The following is a 16372-nucleotide window of genomic DNA, read 5'->3' as shown; positions in this document are numbered from 1 at the left end:
GCGTCTTTCATGTTTGTCTTCTATTATTTGCTTCACGGCTGTTTCTCCTTCCCTTCTTTCTATGCTGTCCATATCTCTTTCTTGTCTCGAGCTAAGACCTTGCTGCTTCGTGTGTGTGATCATATGACAAATAAATCGCACATTTATTATTATTATTAATTAAAGTTATAAATGTGACAATACAATAACTGGATTGAACGTGGGAAAGTTATTGTTTGACGAGACGAGGCAGGAAAGTCTGTGACAGACTTGGAATCCAAAATAAATTTTAATCTTAATCTGTTGGTGACAGAGAAATTACAAGTAAGCTTTACTAATGATAAGTTAAATGTTTGTTGTGTTTAATGTCAAGGAAGGCGTGACGGAAGTAATGTCAATATTGAGCTGGTAACTCGACAAGAGAGGATGGAGACACAAGGCATTACCGCCCCAGGAAGACGGATTATCTCCCGCTTACTTTTCCAGCACATCTGAGCAGACGATGTGGAAGGGCCTGGTGATGTGCCCTTGATTCTCCGCATGATGGCCGCTAATCACGTCTGCCTCCCAACTCGTCATCGATCCAAGACCCGGTCCTGGCGGCCTGCACATAGGGCCCACCCCGTCCTGCGCTCCACCCGCCTCTCGCTTGACAAGATCCGCATTAAGAACGCTGACAGGGCTCTACAGACGACCCACTGTGCGCGGAAAGTGCTGAGCAGATGAGCCACCATCAGGTTAAAGTAGTTGATAATGATGATGATGGGGTGAATTAAATTATCAGCGTGTTTACTCATCTGAACCCAGAATTGTGTTTCCGTTGATTCCCTTCTCTGTTGTTTGGTCGGTCACCTTTGTATTCTGTGCATGAAGCATCCAGGATCAGCGGCGCTGCTACATTTATTTATTTTTTTATTTTATTTTTTTTATTTATTTGTTATTTATTTTTATTTATTTATTTTTTATTTTATTTGTTTATTTTTTTTTTTTTTTTTTTTTGCTGTCATCGCAAGATATTGTTTACCAAAATCAAAACTTTTTTACTGTCGAACAGAGATGGATGTTACTAAAAGCTCAAGCTCATAATAGGTGGTCACACCAAGGAAACATCACTTCACCGAGCAGTCAAATGACAAATAAGATGCTAAAGTAGATGAAAAATACAGCAAGACAACCTCATCAGTATCAAACAGATGGGAGACAATGTAACGGTCAATATCTAATGGTTAAGACCAAGGTGGAATCAGAATCTAGACAAAGAATTAATGAGAAAATGAACATAGCTGTCTAGTGTTAGAGACCAGAAGTTAATAAACATAAAATAAAGATAAAAGGCTGAGGGTGAGAAGAATGACAGTACAGTAAGTGTAAGCCCGATGGACCACATCAACTATTTTGTTGTACATCAATTAAAAGTTGTGTCAGATGAACAGTAACAGATGTCGATACAGGAGGGCGGTGGATGTTGGATCAGACCAGTGATGACGACAGCGGAGGGACGGAAGGGTGGAGGGATTAAGTGTGTGATGCGGGTGGAGGCACAATATGCAGGCGGGAAGGAGGGTGAGCCACGGCGGAAGCTACACTCTGGCAGTAATCTGTTCCCCATTCTACTGCAGCCTCCGGCTAGCTGCCAGCCAGGGAGAGAAAACAGGCAACAGAGAAGAGTCCTGTCTGCTCCCCTCACCGCCAAGTTGTTACCCTCCACCCTTCCTTCACTCAGCCTTCCCATTCTCACTTACCCTTCCTCCCACGCCCAATGCTCCCTCCGCCAGCCTAACTAGATCCCACGTGTTACCTCCCGGTCCGAGACCCTTCCCGCTGGCAGTGTGCCCTTCTGCCCCTACCCCCTCCCTCCCGCTAGGGCACCCTTCCTGCTGGCAGTGAACCCTTCTGCCCCTAACCCCCTCCCGTCTCCATTATCGCGAGACGCGGCTTGCCAGTCCCTAGAGCGAGCCTCCCCGGGAGGGAACTCATTTCTTCCTCCCAATTTCTGTCAGCGGTCCTCTCTTCGCTTTCTCTCGCCCAAGGCACGCTTTTATGTCGGGGTGGTGGTGGTGGTTGCAAAGAACGGCCTCAAAGAGTGAGAGGCTTTCAGCCGCGGTGCCTCTCCTACCCGCCCCCTTACCATCGCTCTCCTTCAGCACCACCCCTCCACCTGCAGCACCACCCCTTCACCTGCAGCTGGTTCTCGCTGCGCTTTGTCCTGCGTCTTACAGAGAAAGACCGAGTCTCTGCCTGCAAAATTAATAATCTTCAGCTGCCGAAAAATGAAGACACACTGAAATTATCTATTTTGTTGTTATTGTTTTGAGGCGGTACCACCCCCGTTGCCCTCGCTCATATCCACACTTGAGTGCTTTGCTCTCTTCCTTGCACCCTGCACACTGGTGACTTCCAGTCTCGAACCTTCTGTTAGGATTTTTGCTGCTAGATGTTTAAACCGTGTTCTCAACTCCAGCTTGTGAAATCAACAAGTATATACTTCACAATTAGTATGACTTATGCTGTAGTATTACAGATTTGTATTCATAATAGAGGTCAGAGTGCGTGTGATGAGTGCTAATTCGTCAAACGAACCATAAGGAGCCAATTATCTTTTTCATCCCAACAACCATCTCTTTCGTTTACCTCTAACATGCCCTTCATCCACCCCTTCCAACATCCACTACCTCTATAGTCTCCATGGTTACATGTTTTCACCATGTTCCGAGTGACTGATCCAAGCGAGTCGACCTCACCAGAATTATTTTAGCCAATCCGGGGACATGACCTGGGAGGAGGGTGTAAACTAGTGTAGTGTAGACTGTATACTTCCGAAAAAAAAAGGGGACTGTCCCCGGAAAACGGGGACGGATGGTCACCTTATGCTCGCCACTTCCACTGAGAGAAAAGCTACAGTCACCGCCGAGAGAGTCGACCCTCGCCGCCGGCAGGCAAATTAATCATGCGAGCTCGCTGGTCGTCATCAAAGGCCGCGGCCCGCAGAGATCCTCTGCATTTTGTCAAGCTACAATGAACGTCGGATTCTACCCCGCCAACCCCTTCACCCATGCAAATACATGAGCAGTGGCTACACCCACCCCACCTCACCCACCCACACACACATCTCCGCCTCCATCGCCGTCACGATTTATTTTCCAAACATAAAGGAAAAGTCTGCGTGAGCCGACATCCACCCTCGGTGTTCCAGACTTCTTTCACGTCCCTCCTTCCCTTACACCCCCACCACCACCACCACCACCCAGCCCTCGACGGTTTCAGCATTTGAACTTCTCGCCAGTTGTATCGCGCGGCCTTCTGCCAGCTTCCCTCTCATGTCCCTCCCCACCCTCCATCCTGTCTTTCCCCCCTCATTGCCCTCCCGTCCTCTCCCCACCATCAGCCCTGAGTAATACCGCCATAAATATTCAGTTGTTTTTAAAGACACAGCCAGCCACTTGTTCAACGGCCCTTTCCGCGGCAGCTTACTTTTCTCTTTTTTTCTGGTCTCCGGCAGAAGCTGAAGAGTGTTCACAGGCGCACACATGGTCGCACAGTTCTGAATATTCAGAATTCAGTCGCGTTGACATCATAAGCAAAAGAAAAAGGGAAGGATGAAGGATTGGAGGAAATCGGAGAACATAAGTGGAAAGGACTCGTGAATTGCTCTGTCATGAGCTTTGTCAGAGTGTAGCAGTTCTGATCATGGTCTCACTAGCCTGGAGCATGACCTGCTGACCCTCCTTTTGTGATGAGACAATAGTTACTGTAGTGTCTTCTTCCTTTGTGGCTAGACAATAGTTATTGTACTTGAATATCTATTTCACCAACGGGATGCAGCCAGTAAGCACTCACTCCACACTTACATAGGGTAGTGTGTGTGAGATGCACAAGACCCTGACTAGCTAAAAGCTTATATTCTTGTGAAATAATTCACAGACTGAAAACCTATAGCGGATTGCAAAACATTTTATGGTAATTTTTCAACATTTTATGGTAATTTTTCAAAATATTTCAACATATTTTTAAAAAAACTTATCACTTCGTGTTTTTGTTGTTAGCAAACAAAAATGTTTAAAATCTGTTATCGTGTTTGGAATTGGCCGCCAACTGATTGTCTGACGATGGATTCACGAGGCTGTGGTTGGTGGACAGGTTTGGGTTTATTGGTTTATTTCATAAGTGGTTCCACCTACGACAAATTCTGTTATGAAATAAGAGAAAACATCTCGTTGAGAAAAGAAAAAATAAACGACCAAGACTAGTGAACAGGTGCTGCCGCATCCAGCAATAAAAATGCGTGTGGCCGAGAGAGCTCACGTTGGGCCACGTATAACACATTAGTAACAACTACTCGACCCCCCGTCATCCCCCGCCACCAGGCCTGAAATACTATCCAAGGTAACACAGCTCAAGTGCTTTGTCGTTGACCTCACTGGATGAACTCTCACCTTGACAAGGTCAGTGCATGTCATGTCACTGCTGTCCGCCTTCAGCCTGATGTTGACTTTACGACAGACAGAGAGACAGAAGAGAGGAATAAAACAGTCACTGGGACAGTGGGGTCGGGCAGAGTAGAACGCAACTAAATATTTCACCCGACTTTTGGTTCAGAGGTCAGGTATTTCAGTAGCTATACAAACACTTCTACTTCTACTTCTACCTTCAGGGTATGATTCATCGTATGAAAGTCACTGGTTACTGCTTCTGTTTCCTTTGATCATAATATGTTGTGACCACTCGCTCTTGGAGCTGCCCACACAGATGTGGGCAATACCCACAGTTGCTGATGAGACTGCACGTCCTCCGACCCACCGAACTGCAGGGCGACGGGGATGAGGGTAGGATGGACCTCGTGCACCAGACTTGGCCTCTGGGAGTTGCTGGTCCAGTTGTTTAACAACAATTCTCTCGTTAGACTGTCCCAAGCCTCACTTCTTTTTTTTTATTTTTTTTTTTCTCCTTTTTTTTTCCCCACCGACTCCTCACCCTCCTTCCCATCTCGCCCTTCTACTACGCCTTGCCATCCCCACCGTGCTAACCATCCCCACCGAGCCTCGTCCTGATTTATGAAAACTGCTATTTCTCTACTCCCCAGCCCCTCCCCAAGAAAACACACCACTCCCTGTCTTTCTGCTCCCGATGCTTTATTCGCCCTGTCCGCTTCCTGACCGCCAGTCTGATCAAATCTGCCTGTCAAATTGTCTTGGACGTGGAGTTAACGCCATAATTTTCTTGTCCGCTGGGAGGCGCTGCGTCCGTGTTACGCACCTCCTTATGATATTAGCCGCCGGGTGTGTGTTAAGTGACTAGAGAGGAGATGCGGGGAGACCGAGGCTCGACTCGTACAGCCACAATCACCCGAGATGTTACCGAGGGCCCAACTCCTCCAGCGGGCCGAGAGGCTGGGTCAGGGTGTCACCATGGACACTATCGCCTTTCTTTGGAATGATGAGCAGGGTCTTATCTGCTTCAGGACGGATGCACTGCGCGTGCTTACAGTGGACTATAACCATCGCACACTGGCACCACACTAGTCCATACACTGACCCTGCTATCAGGTACATACTTTGGCAATACAGAGTATAAACTGTTATTACATATATATAGTGTAAGTGGAAAGAGGTCAGTGTCACCATTTGTTGGACTGTCTCTAGTCTCACTTTCAGTCAAGGTATCTACATGAGGGAGCTATTAGTCCTTTGCCAAGCCCCCGTGGCCTGGAGGACTATGGAGAGCCAACGGAATTTTTTTAAATGCATTTCTCTACAGAACTCATTCATACAATCATACAATCCATCTTATAGCTATATAATATGCTTAAAACTTGCCAACTCATTCTATATATATGATTCAATTCTACAGCTATAGAATGCATTATAGCTATACTATTTAATTCTACAATTAAAGAATGCATTCCACAGTTATAAAATCAATTCTGTGTTATAGAATTGATTTGTATATTGAACTAGGCTCTATATTTAGTGCATAGCGTTTTGGAGATGTGAAAGGTCGGTCAATCAGAAATCCTTAAACAAAAAGGACCTTGTCACTCAGTTATGTGCTGTCTGCTCCTCATTCCCTGTTTGAAGGCCTAAAAAAATGAAAGAAAAAGCTTAAATTATCATAAAAGTTGTAATTTGCACAAACACTTCCTCTGTGCATGTGACATGTGCTCCTTGATCTTTTTCTAACTGAAACTCATTCGAGAGCTATTTTACTAAGATGATGAAATGGGAAGAACTTGAGTAACTAAGAGACAGTAACTACTAAACGGGCAACTATTTATCAGAAACGAGTATAAACTCCTTAAACTGAGATTTTTCTTGTGTATTTCCCTGTGACACATAAACACAGCTGTAGAATTTTGTCTCCAGTGTATGTAATTTAATCTTCTATACAGACCCTCAAATTATTATCTACAAGACAGTAATCTTACTTTTTCCTTTATTTCATTTTTTCTTGTTGTTGATATCACTCAGTTTTCTTAAAGTATTATTTTAACTTGTGGCTGATTAATTTTGATATAACCTGAATCAGGCCTGTGAATAAAAAAAAATAAAAACGATTTATACTGTTCCTTCCTAAACATCAAGGCCAATCAGTCAGGACAATCAAGCCAGGAACACAAAAAGAAAAGATAACAATTAATTTAAATTTTGATGAAAATTTGCATATTCAAGATTAATTTGAAAACCAAGATATGTAAGGAAGCTGCATGATGGGGACAAGAAATGTAAAGCAAAGACAATAAACGGAGAATGGATGACCATGTAAACAATAGTTGTTGGAGTCCTCGAGGAATAATGAGAGAGAGAGACAGTGGGCCCATGTGCCAAACTTGTAACCATTTGTAGGAGAGACATTTCATCATTCGTAGTATTCACATTTTATTATTAATTCTCACTTATTTCTGTCTTTCACAAATGGCTGAACAAAAGACATGCTTTAAGGGATTTATTGGACTTGTGTGTAATGCGTGTTTACTGTAGCTAAATGTGTAAACAAATTTGTTTATTAGAATCGACAACAAAGAAGCTGGTAAGGGAAGTCGGTATTGTAGCCTTACCCATTACAGTTTGTTGTTTGTTTATTTTTAGAGAAGGCAGACGATTGACGATGTTCAGGGATAAATATAGCCTGTGACGTCAGCACGCTGAATGACGTCAGTCTACTCAGCAGCCAACCCACAGGATGATGACATCAGCAAGACAAGACCTGCAGTACGAGGTTATCGATTGGCTGGGACTCGTCAATAATCTTGGTGGTGGTGTGGAGGGGCATCTGTCGCCTGGTGTGACGAGAGATGTTTTGTCTGTGAGCTCATTAGTGCATACAGCTTATCTTTCTGCTCTCTCCATTGTCGACAGCAACAACTGTTCCTGTATCAACGTCGCCAGTGCAGACTTCCGGTCCAGTAAATATCAAGGAAGCAGTGTAGAGAGCTGAGTATTCTCGTTACAGGAATTCCCTCTCGACAAAGGACAAGGGGGTTGTGTGTGAAGGGATAGGGGGGAGAGGCAGCATGATAAAGAGGACAGATATGTAATGAAGCTAATGAGGTGACGAGTGTCAGTGACTGTGCCAGTGACACTATGCTGATGGTGACGAGTGTCAGTGAGCGGTTTGTTTAGGTGAAGAGCGCGCCAGGCAAGAGCTTGCCTCCCCACCCCACTAACCCCCATGTGATGTATCCAACAAACAGTTGGGGGGAACTTTAAGCATAGCATCCCCCCCTCTCTCCAACAGCTGAACAGCTCGCTCGCTTTATCACAGGGGTCAATCAATAAAAACTGAAGAGTATTACCATGGGGGCGTCTGGACCATCAAACATGCAGATTAGGGACCTGATAGGCCGTCTGGCGTGTGATCGGTTCAAGTGTTTAAATAATAGCCCTTGTTTCTCCTCGGGGGACGTAAAATGGCGGCAAGAAGCGAAGTCGATAACGCACCGCACGATTCGCCAAGCAGCCCCGCCACGTACGGTGGGTGGTGGTGGTGATGGTGGTGGTGGTGGTGGTAGGGGCACGGGGGCGCATGGTGACCGAGCTAGAGGGGAAAGGGGCGATGGGCACCATGGGAACACAACAGCGATCTTCACAGCTTCTGACGGCACAGGGTGTGTGTGAAGGGGGTGTGTAGGGCTAGGGAGGAGGGAGGAGCGGTACTTTATTACATTCAACGACTTGTGAGTGAAACATTTACCTGAGGTAGGTGGGAGACGAGCCCCTCCTCCCTCCCAGCTTGACAGCCCCGCTATTCAGTGTAGTCACATCTCTCTGTAGTGCGTGTATCCCTATCGTGTATTAACACGCAGTTTATCATGTGCGTCGGTGTGTTAGGTGGGAACACTCGCAGTTTATCAGTCCTTTAGTGTTACTGAATTCGTCTTTTGTGAACTGTTCCTGCTGTCTGTGTGACTGCTCGTCCGACAGGCTTTCACTGGAGTGACAGAGGAGGGCACAGATGCTGCTCCAGGCCGCATGCGCAGTCAGCTACTTCCCAGCAGGACGCCTCCAGCCTTGTTTATTTTCATCGCCCTGCTGCGCCACGAGATTCCCTTGGCATCTTCGCTCTCGTCTGATACCAACACGAGAACAGCATGCAAGGAGTTTGCCTACACATGGCAGTCATTTGTATTTACATGGGGCATTCAGTTTAATCTACTCCTGGTCGCCATCTTGCTCTGTTACAAGTCGGTGCGAGGAGACGAGGGAGTATCGAGTATCTAAGGTTAGTGGGGGAGGGGGATTATCATCCCTTGTTACACACCACTTCCCCACAGTCCTAGCACCCTTCCCTTTGTACAACCCGAAACCGATGACATTGTGTTTGAGAAAAGTCGTGAACATATGAACCAACTGATCAACACATTAACACGGCAACACACCTTTACAACCATCATCTATAGTACATATCCATAAACTAAATAACTCATCAACACACTATGAACACACTCTGTAAACGACAACGCATCAGCACACCAACAACACACTCTTAACACATCAAAACTTTAAGGTCCAGCAACAAAAACAGAGCAACAGTTGACACCCCAACACCTGTATAACTCAAGTTGACAGCAGCTGACATCCACTTGAACACACCAACTGGCATGAGCAATGAACATCCCACCCTGCCCTTGTCCAACTCATTCATCAGTCCTGTTCACTTTTCATACACACACAACACATTTAAAGTTAAAGGAACGGTACAGGGCCAAAAATCTGGACTAGTGAGGAACATCAAACCTAAGCCACCCATGAAACTCACCTGTAGAATGCTACCCCGACTGCCATCATACCTTAGTGTGTATAAAACTAAGCAGACTGGTCTTGAAACCTCAACTACAACCCCACCACTACATGGAATAAATACTAAGTTGGGGAAACACGTCCTTGTCAGTCTTTTGTTGCCGGCGACCTGATCCAGGACCGCTCTGGTTGCCATGACAAAAAGCGTTTACGAGCAGCAGTCAGCCCGAGGGCACAAGGTACTCGGTGTAAGGGCAGAAAACTATACCCGTGAATCGTCACAGGGTTTGATATCTCTTTAATTGAAACATATAGCAGCCCCGGAGAACTGCGCGCATTCACCGGGCGGACAAGGAGTCACAAAGGGAGTCGGTTGTCAGGGCGATGGCGGGACAGGCCGGCCGTCACACCCGGTCTGACATTCAATCGCGTCTCGCCTGGCTTTGTACCCTCGGTGGCAAACGGATCCCTCGCTCAACTGGCTTGCGAAAGGAGGACTTCCATAAATCACAGCGGCACAGACCAACTGTTTTATTTGCGTTGGTCGCAGGCCAACTGACTGAAGGCAGATGGACACCTTGCTGACGTTGCAAAGCTGCGCAAACACCGGGATGCGCGCGCACACCGCCCGTGTTTGTACGTGCGGGAGACGTGCATCGGTTCTCTCGGGCTGTCCTTTACACTTGTAGACAAAACTTTACACGCGCTCCCCGTGTCCACACACAATGCACGAGACGAAGAGAGGGGAGAGTAATAACGGTGATCGTGGTGTCTCGAAGGTTGGCAAAGAATAAAAGATTCTTGGCGTGTTGTATGGTTTGTTATGGCAGAAGGTGGAAGGTGTATTGCTGAAGCTGGCTAGAGGGAGAGATATAAAAGGTAATTGCGACTTCTGGCATTGTCCGTCTCCCCTATCTCCTCTGGTCAGTCTTCAAGCTATTCATCGAACATTGTACTACATTTGACACAGAAGTTAGTGTTTGTTTCTCCTAGTCGAAGACCACAAGCACCAAAACCTTGTGAGGACCTGAAGAACGTTTTGAACGCTGCAGCTGAGCCAAACGCTGGGTGGCTTTGTCTTGGCAAATATCTCCCACCAGCAAGCACCTGAATAATAAAAAAAAAAGTATACAAAATGGCCTACACCCTGAATAGGCTTGTCACACCCTCTTCCTCTACTTAATCTCCCTCCTTCATCTTACATGTTTACTGTTAACACTGTTTATTTTCTGTGCCTTTCCCCACATCCGAATTCAAAGCGTTTCACGTGCACCAACATTGGCAAGAGCATGTATAGGAAGTAGGCATCCATTGCACCACAGAGTGAAATACTCCAAGTGTTTCGAAGAGAGGTGTGCTTGAACCAACTGTACTGGCTTATTCCCAGAAGTTGTGAATTTGCGGGATGCTTGAAGTCTTCTACCAGCCTCAAAGTAAGGAGCGATTTTGAATTCGCCAATCGTAAAGCTAATAAGTAATGTTACATAAAACAACATCAACAACAACGGTAAACTGGTGGCCTGCAAATAGTCTCAACAATCAGTCTTTCTTTAACCAGACACTAAGCCATACAGCGGGTACACAAACCACTCCGGGTGTGCATGTGAGAGGTGGTGAGTGTGAGAAATATAAGAATGTGATATTGTGTTTGCTCAATGTGGAAAGGTTGAAGTTCGGGGAATATCATTCTAAAAACAAAAAGAGCGGGATTTGTAGTAGTCTACAATCATAGAAAGAATGTGTCAGGGTACAAGAGGTAGAAATACACAGGCAGTTGTATACACTATTCCTTTATCTGAAGGCGGGGAAGCAGAAAAGTCGAACACACACACACATAGAAGTGAGACCAAGTCACGCAAGCCCATCATCGACATCCACTGAAATCATCGACACTCACAGTTACTGCCCATTCCTCTTGGGGGGAGGGACATGGAGGCAGTGCGGTCTGACTGTATACTAAGACGAATTGTAGAAGAAATATTTCCGATTATTGTCACGAAAGAAGGCACCCTCTTATCTCTTTAGATAAATAAAGACAATGGTTTAATTTGTCAGAGTTGTGGCATTTTTCTCTCAGCATTGGCAACATATTAAATCTGTCAGGTGGTCCGCCCACTTTGAATCCTCCTGTGTTGACTTGATGATGGACGATGTTCTTAGTCGTTGGCGTACAGTGTGATGAATGATATTCCTCCCTTTCTCTATATATATAGCTCTAGAGCTGAACACTACATATAAAATGAATTGGATAGCTACTTATCAGCATAATATAAACAAATACTTTTGTTTTGCTCTAACTATAGAATAAATTATACAATCATACCATAACGAATTTTACACATTGCTTTACATTCTATAATTTAGAAAATGAGTCTGTACAATCGTAGAAGGAATTCTAAGCTTTAGAATGCATTTTATAGCTAGAGAAATAAAATTGATGTCTCTTCTTGTAGTTTCATGTATGGCAGTTACAGGCTACAACTTTTCAGTTGAAGGATTTCAGGAAACACTAAGATAAACCGATTCCTCTAGGTGACCGATCTCTCGCCAGCTCCAATGGCGGCAGAGATCAGCTGAGCTATCGGGCACCCAGAGCGTGTGGTTGGCGCTGGTTGATGGCATCCACATGGTTGATGGATGGCATCCACACGGCCAGCCTCTCGCTTCGTCCGCTCATAAAACTACAATAGTCCAGTTCCTCAGCTTCGCCTTCATCGCTTCCACAAGTGAGATGCAGGCACCAGTCCAGTCCTGGCGAGAGAGGGGTTCGAACCTATGATGTCAGTGACCGCACCACAGGATGGTCTTGCGGAAATATTGCTAACGATGCGCAAGGATGTTGAAGGATTAGAAGTCAATCAAGTGTTTCTGCTCAAATCTGCGGAACTGGAAACGATCCCTGCCGCACTGCCAGCTCTGCAGCATCCCTCGGGAAGAGGAGCTGACTGCACTGGTGTCAAAGGTCAAATGAAGAAGAAAGTAGTGGCACGTGACTACAGACGCTAGTGAGGACGGGTCTGAGAGGGACAGATGCTAAAGCTAGGGTCCATTTCACAACACATTTATACACACTTTCTATGTCTCAATTTTTCATTAAAACAGTTTTATAAAACGCTTCTAAACTTGGTGTACAATACAGAAAAAACTTTTCTAAGATAATTTTAAATAAGATAAAACTGTTTAAGCCAGACTTTTGCTTCCATCGGCAGCTGCTAGGGAAAAAAGGATGGAAAAAGCAAGTGAAAGAAAAACATATACGCAGTTGGAAAAGAATGTATTATAAGCCGGTGGTGAGCACAGTGAGTACTGAGGGATATGAAGACAGTACAGTGTAAACAGATCAGGCGACTCGACATTCAAACTCGACCACCATCAAGGGTAGAAAGGAAAGACTAATTCCATCCCAGTAGTACACTAGCAACTCCCACCGCCAAGGTGCGAGAGCCCTTAGATGTTTACATAACCAGGCCCACGAAGTAGCATGTTCTCAGCACTCAAGTAGAAGACGTGGGGAGATTACAAAGAACTGAAGGAGAAACAACTATGCAGACTAGTAATGAAAGACAAACATGGAGTACACAAAAAGGAATCAGGGAACAAACAGTGAGGATGGGGAATGTCATAAATCTGCAGAGAAAGAAAAAATTCAATAAAGAGTAGTAGTACATTTTCTGGTTCTTTTCCTGCTTATCATTGAGAGTGAGGGAGAAAGTTTACCCTCCACAGTCCACACCATAAAAATCCACCACTCGGTGACAACTGAATAATGGAAGTTTTGTAGGTGAAGGTTTTGAGTAGTCGGTAGGCTTTTTGTTGTCATTCCCCAGTAATGGTTCTCCTTAATGCCATTCCTGACTTTGCAATTCACTACTTTGTACTTGAAATCTGCTTTATTTTCGGGTTGTTTTTCTTTCTGTCTTTCTTCAAAGTCCTTTGGTCACACAAATCTAGGATATCATCATTCGTGGCTTATTTTTCTACTTTTGTTTTTTCAGCCCAGCCCTTCTTGGGTTGTTAAAAATAGCTTTTTGATGTTTCCAGAGAGGGTGTCTACATCACAGTCCATTATGTTTAGGTTGGAGAATTTACCTCCGCCTTGTACCTTGAAGATTTTCGCCATGTCTTGGTTGTGAAGTTTCTCCAAACCAGAGCGAGGCCGGCGGTAGGTTTAAAGTCACTTCCTATTCAACATCCACTTGAGGCTCGTAGAACAAAGTTATGGTCATTGCCAGTGTCATGTTGATGCTGGATTTAAAAAAGAAAAGCCTTGGCAGGATGATGAAGCTGATTAAGTTATGGACCAAATCCTCTGGAAAGTGGCAAGTTGGCTTCGTGGATTCTTTCTTGAGATGTAGGATGTTGGCTGAGGTGAGTTAGTGCAAACTCTGTCAGTGGTTTTACCGAGGCCAAGTTTACATACCATTCTCGCCCATTGTTACAGGTGTCTGGGTCAATCTTGGCGCTCGTCATCCTTTACTACCCTTTCCAGCTGTTTCAGCTCTCACTTGTACTGTCTTCCTGCTTGCTGGGCTCAAGTCAGAAAGTAAACTTGGACAATGATGATGTTGCGAGGTCTGGCAGAGAGATCAGTCTGCGAAAATGCTACAAGTTATTTTTTTTATCCAGGATTTGAGCTGTGGGTTCCTAAGTAGTCATTGCGATCTCTTTAATAATTCTTGCAATATCTATTCTTGACATCCAGATTGCTGAAACAATTCGTCTTTGTTTCATCATTATCTTGTTGATTGTGATGACCGTGGACATCGCTGCCAAAGCTATTGTAGCCGGTTACAAATCTTCCAGCTTCAGATACTTTAAATATCATCATCTAACCACACTCTAACACAAGCCCACAAAATAAAGAAGAACTCGAGAATCGTATGTCGTAGCGAAGCCCAACAATAAAACACATAATACAAAAATAAATAAAAACAACTAACAATTCAAACGAAAACAACGATCAATCAACGACAACATAATAGTTGTTTTGACAAAGGTGGTATGATCAGGCACCAGCTCGAAGAATGGAAGACCTGAAGTTGCCTGAATCCGAGTCTCACAGGAGAAGTATAGGAGACAAAGTGTAACCTGCCCAGGGAGAGAGAGACCGCTACTCAGTTTATAGAAGCGGTGGTGAACAAAGCAAACACGTCTGGCGAGCTCAAATATCAGGTAGTCCCACTGCTCGCTGCCAGCTCCATGTTGTGAGATGATGAAGACAAACCAGAATACTTTTTTCTCGCCTAAACGTTCCACAAGCAATGCAGCACTCGACACAAGCACCGCGCTTTTCCAAACTGATTTTTTTCTGTTGGGTAGATAAACAGAGAAACCCCGCGAGAACAAATTGTTTCGTTATGCTTTCGAAGCAACTGGCATTGCTGACATTGTTGAGTCTTGTCAGGTGTTCTCTCTCTTTCTCTCCCCTTTAAATTTTTTTTTTATACTTTTTTCTTCCTTCTCTCCCACTGTTTTTCCCTTTTTTTTTCGTGGCGTATTTGTTTTGCTGTGTCTTGTTCACGATGCTCATTAAGAATGTTAATAAAGAATACAGTCTCTAAGAGGATTTTCTGGGATGTCAAAGTTGCCTCAGTGAGGAATGGTCATCAGTAACCACGCAGTCACATTAGTGGATAATCTTCCTCAATGAACACGAACAGTCAGGGACATGTCTCACACCTAAACCCACGAGGCTGGAAGAACAATTCCCAGGAAAAAAAATCGTGATGTCCTGGATTCAAGACTTAATCATTACTTTTGCCCAGGTGCAACCAGAGAAGGTTTGAATCAAGACATGATAATTACATAAAAATGTGTCTAGGCAATGGATATTAGATACAAAATAGTTTCAAGGCATGATAATCAGATACAATTAAAATGTAATATAAAAATGTTTGGATCCAGCTAGGATCACCAGGTTCAGTCCGCCACGTGGAGGGATATTGATATCCTACACAGTCCATCTCTACCCCACTCCCACCCCAGTCCATCCCCCACTGATGAAGACAAAGACCAAGATGCTAGCACTGCCCGGACCAAGCCTATACAAGCTCTATAAAGCATGTGTGAATGTGACTACTGTGAACAGTGTGAATACGACTACTGACTACTGGTAGATACAGCAAGCTTGGCTACTGAGATGTTTGTTTATTTACAGTGGTGAATTCCTTCTCATCCGACCAGCGCTCTCACAAACACGGAGTTCACAGACAAGAGAGGATGGGCAGAGAGGTCTTTTCGAAACTTTCCATCAGCTGTCATGTTTTTGGCGAAAGACATCTTATCTCAACTTGTCAAGTGCCAAGATCGGGTCTCCAGCCATAAAAGCGGGAAGACTTCCGCCAGAATGGTAAAAAGTGTGATTGCCATGTAGATTGAGAGCAGACACATCATCAATTTTACAAAAGCTTTTCTCTCCACACACACACAGCCAAATGTCTGCTTGACATTTTCTGTTTTTCTCTCTGTATTCTCTTGTAGAGTCTGTTAGAAACACTGTAAATGATGCGATGTCGACACACGAAAAGCCACAGATGGTGGATTCCTGTGTTCTTTGATGCGTAGAGCAAGCCATCTACATGTAGTTCTACAGTGTGTCGCATAACTATTTAGGGATCTGAGCAATGTTCAGGATGTTCACATACGGAGTCAAAATGTATATTCCATGATTTTTGTTTTGAAAGACTTATTGACAATTCGACCATCGCTGGATGGTTATTAACTGTGGGAACCCTAAACCCGGTCAATAGACCTTAATCATGCACGGATTTTCAAAACGAGGCTTTATGGGCATCATAGTTAGGAGAAAAAATCAGGCACTGTTGTGTCGTTTTGTACAAATGATGACAGATATGGTCCAGTGGCTAGACGCTCGTTTCTTTTGTTTGCTAGTGATCAAAAGACTTTGAAAGGTTTGAACTTGAAAAATCTGGAGACAGAGAGAATGACACACGCTTTCAACATATGTGTTGGGTGCATGGCAGGCCTGATTCGCTTCTAAAAACTGTACCAGTTAAATCAATTAACTAAAATAACTAAAATGATAATACATACAAGAATAGTTCACCGACTCGCAAGAAACGAAATCCAGGTGAGCACTGCGATGTTCAACCAAAGATACTAAATACTTTTACATCTGGGGTTCAATGGCTTACAACTCG

General features: G+C 44.5%; 1 long non-coding RNA gene across 1 annotated transcript; it reads left to right on the top strand.

Annotated features, from left to right (window-relative positions):
- The first annotated feature begins 275 nt into the window (after nucleotides 1-275).
- On the top strand, nucleotides 276-15548 carry LOC112554682. The gene is made up of 3 exons (XR_003097288.1): nucleotides 276-716; nucleotides 7062-8694; nucleotides 15370-15548. It is a non-coding gene; the product is annotated as an uncharacterized LOC112554682 (long non-coding RNA).
- Nucleotides 15549-16372: the final 824 nt, after the last annotated feature.

The sequence above is a fragment of the Pomacea canaliculata genome, linkage group LG13 (assembly GCF_003073045.1).
Source record: "Pomacea canaliculata isolate SZHN2017 linkage group LG13, ASM307304v1, whole genome shotgun sequence".
Taxonomy (NCBI): domain Eukaryota; kingdom Metazoa; phylum Mollusca; class Gastropoda; order Architaenioglossa; family Ampullariidae; genus Pomacea; species Pomacea canaliculata.
The sequence above is the reverse complement of the archived record's forward strand: the minus strand, read 5'-3'. Positions and strand labels throughout refer to the sequence as shown.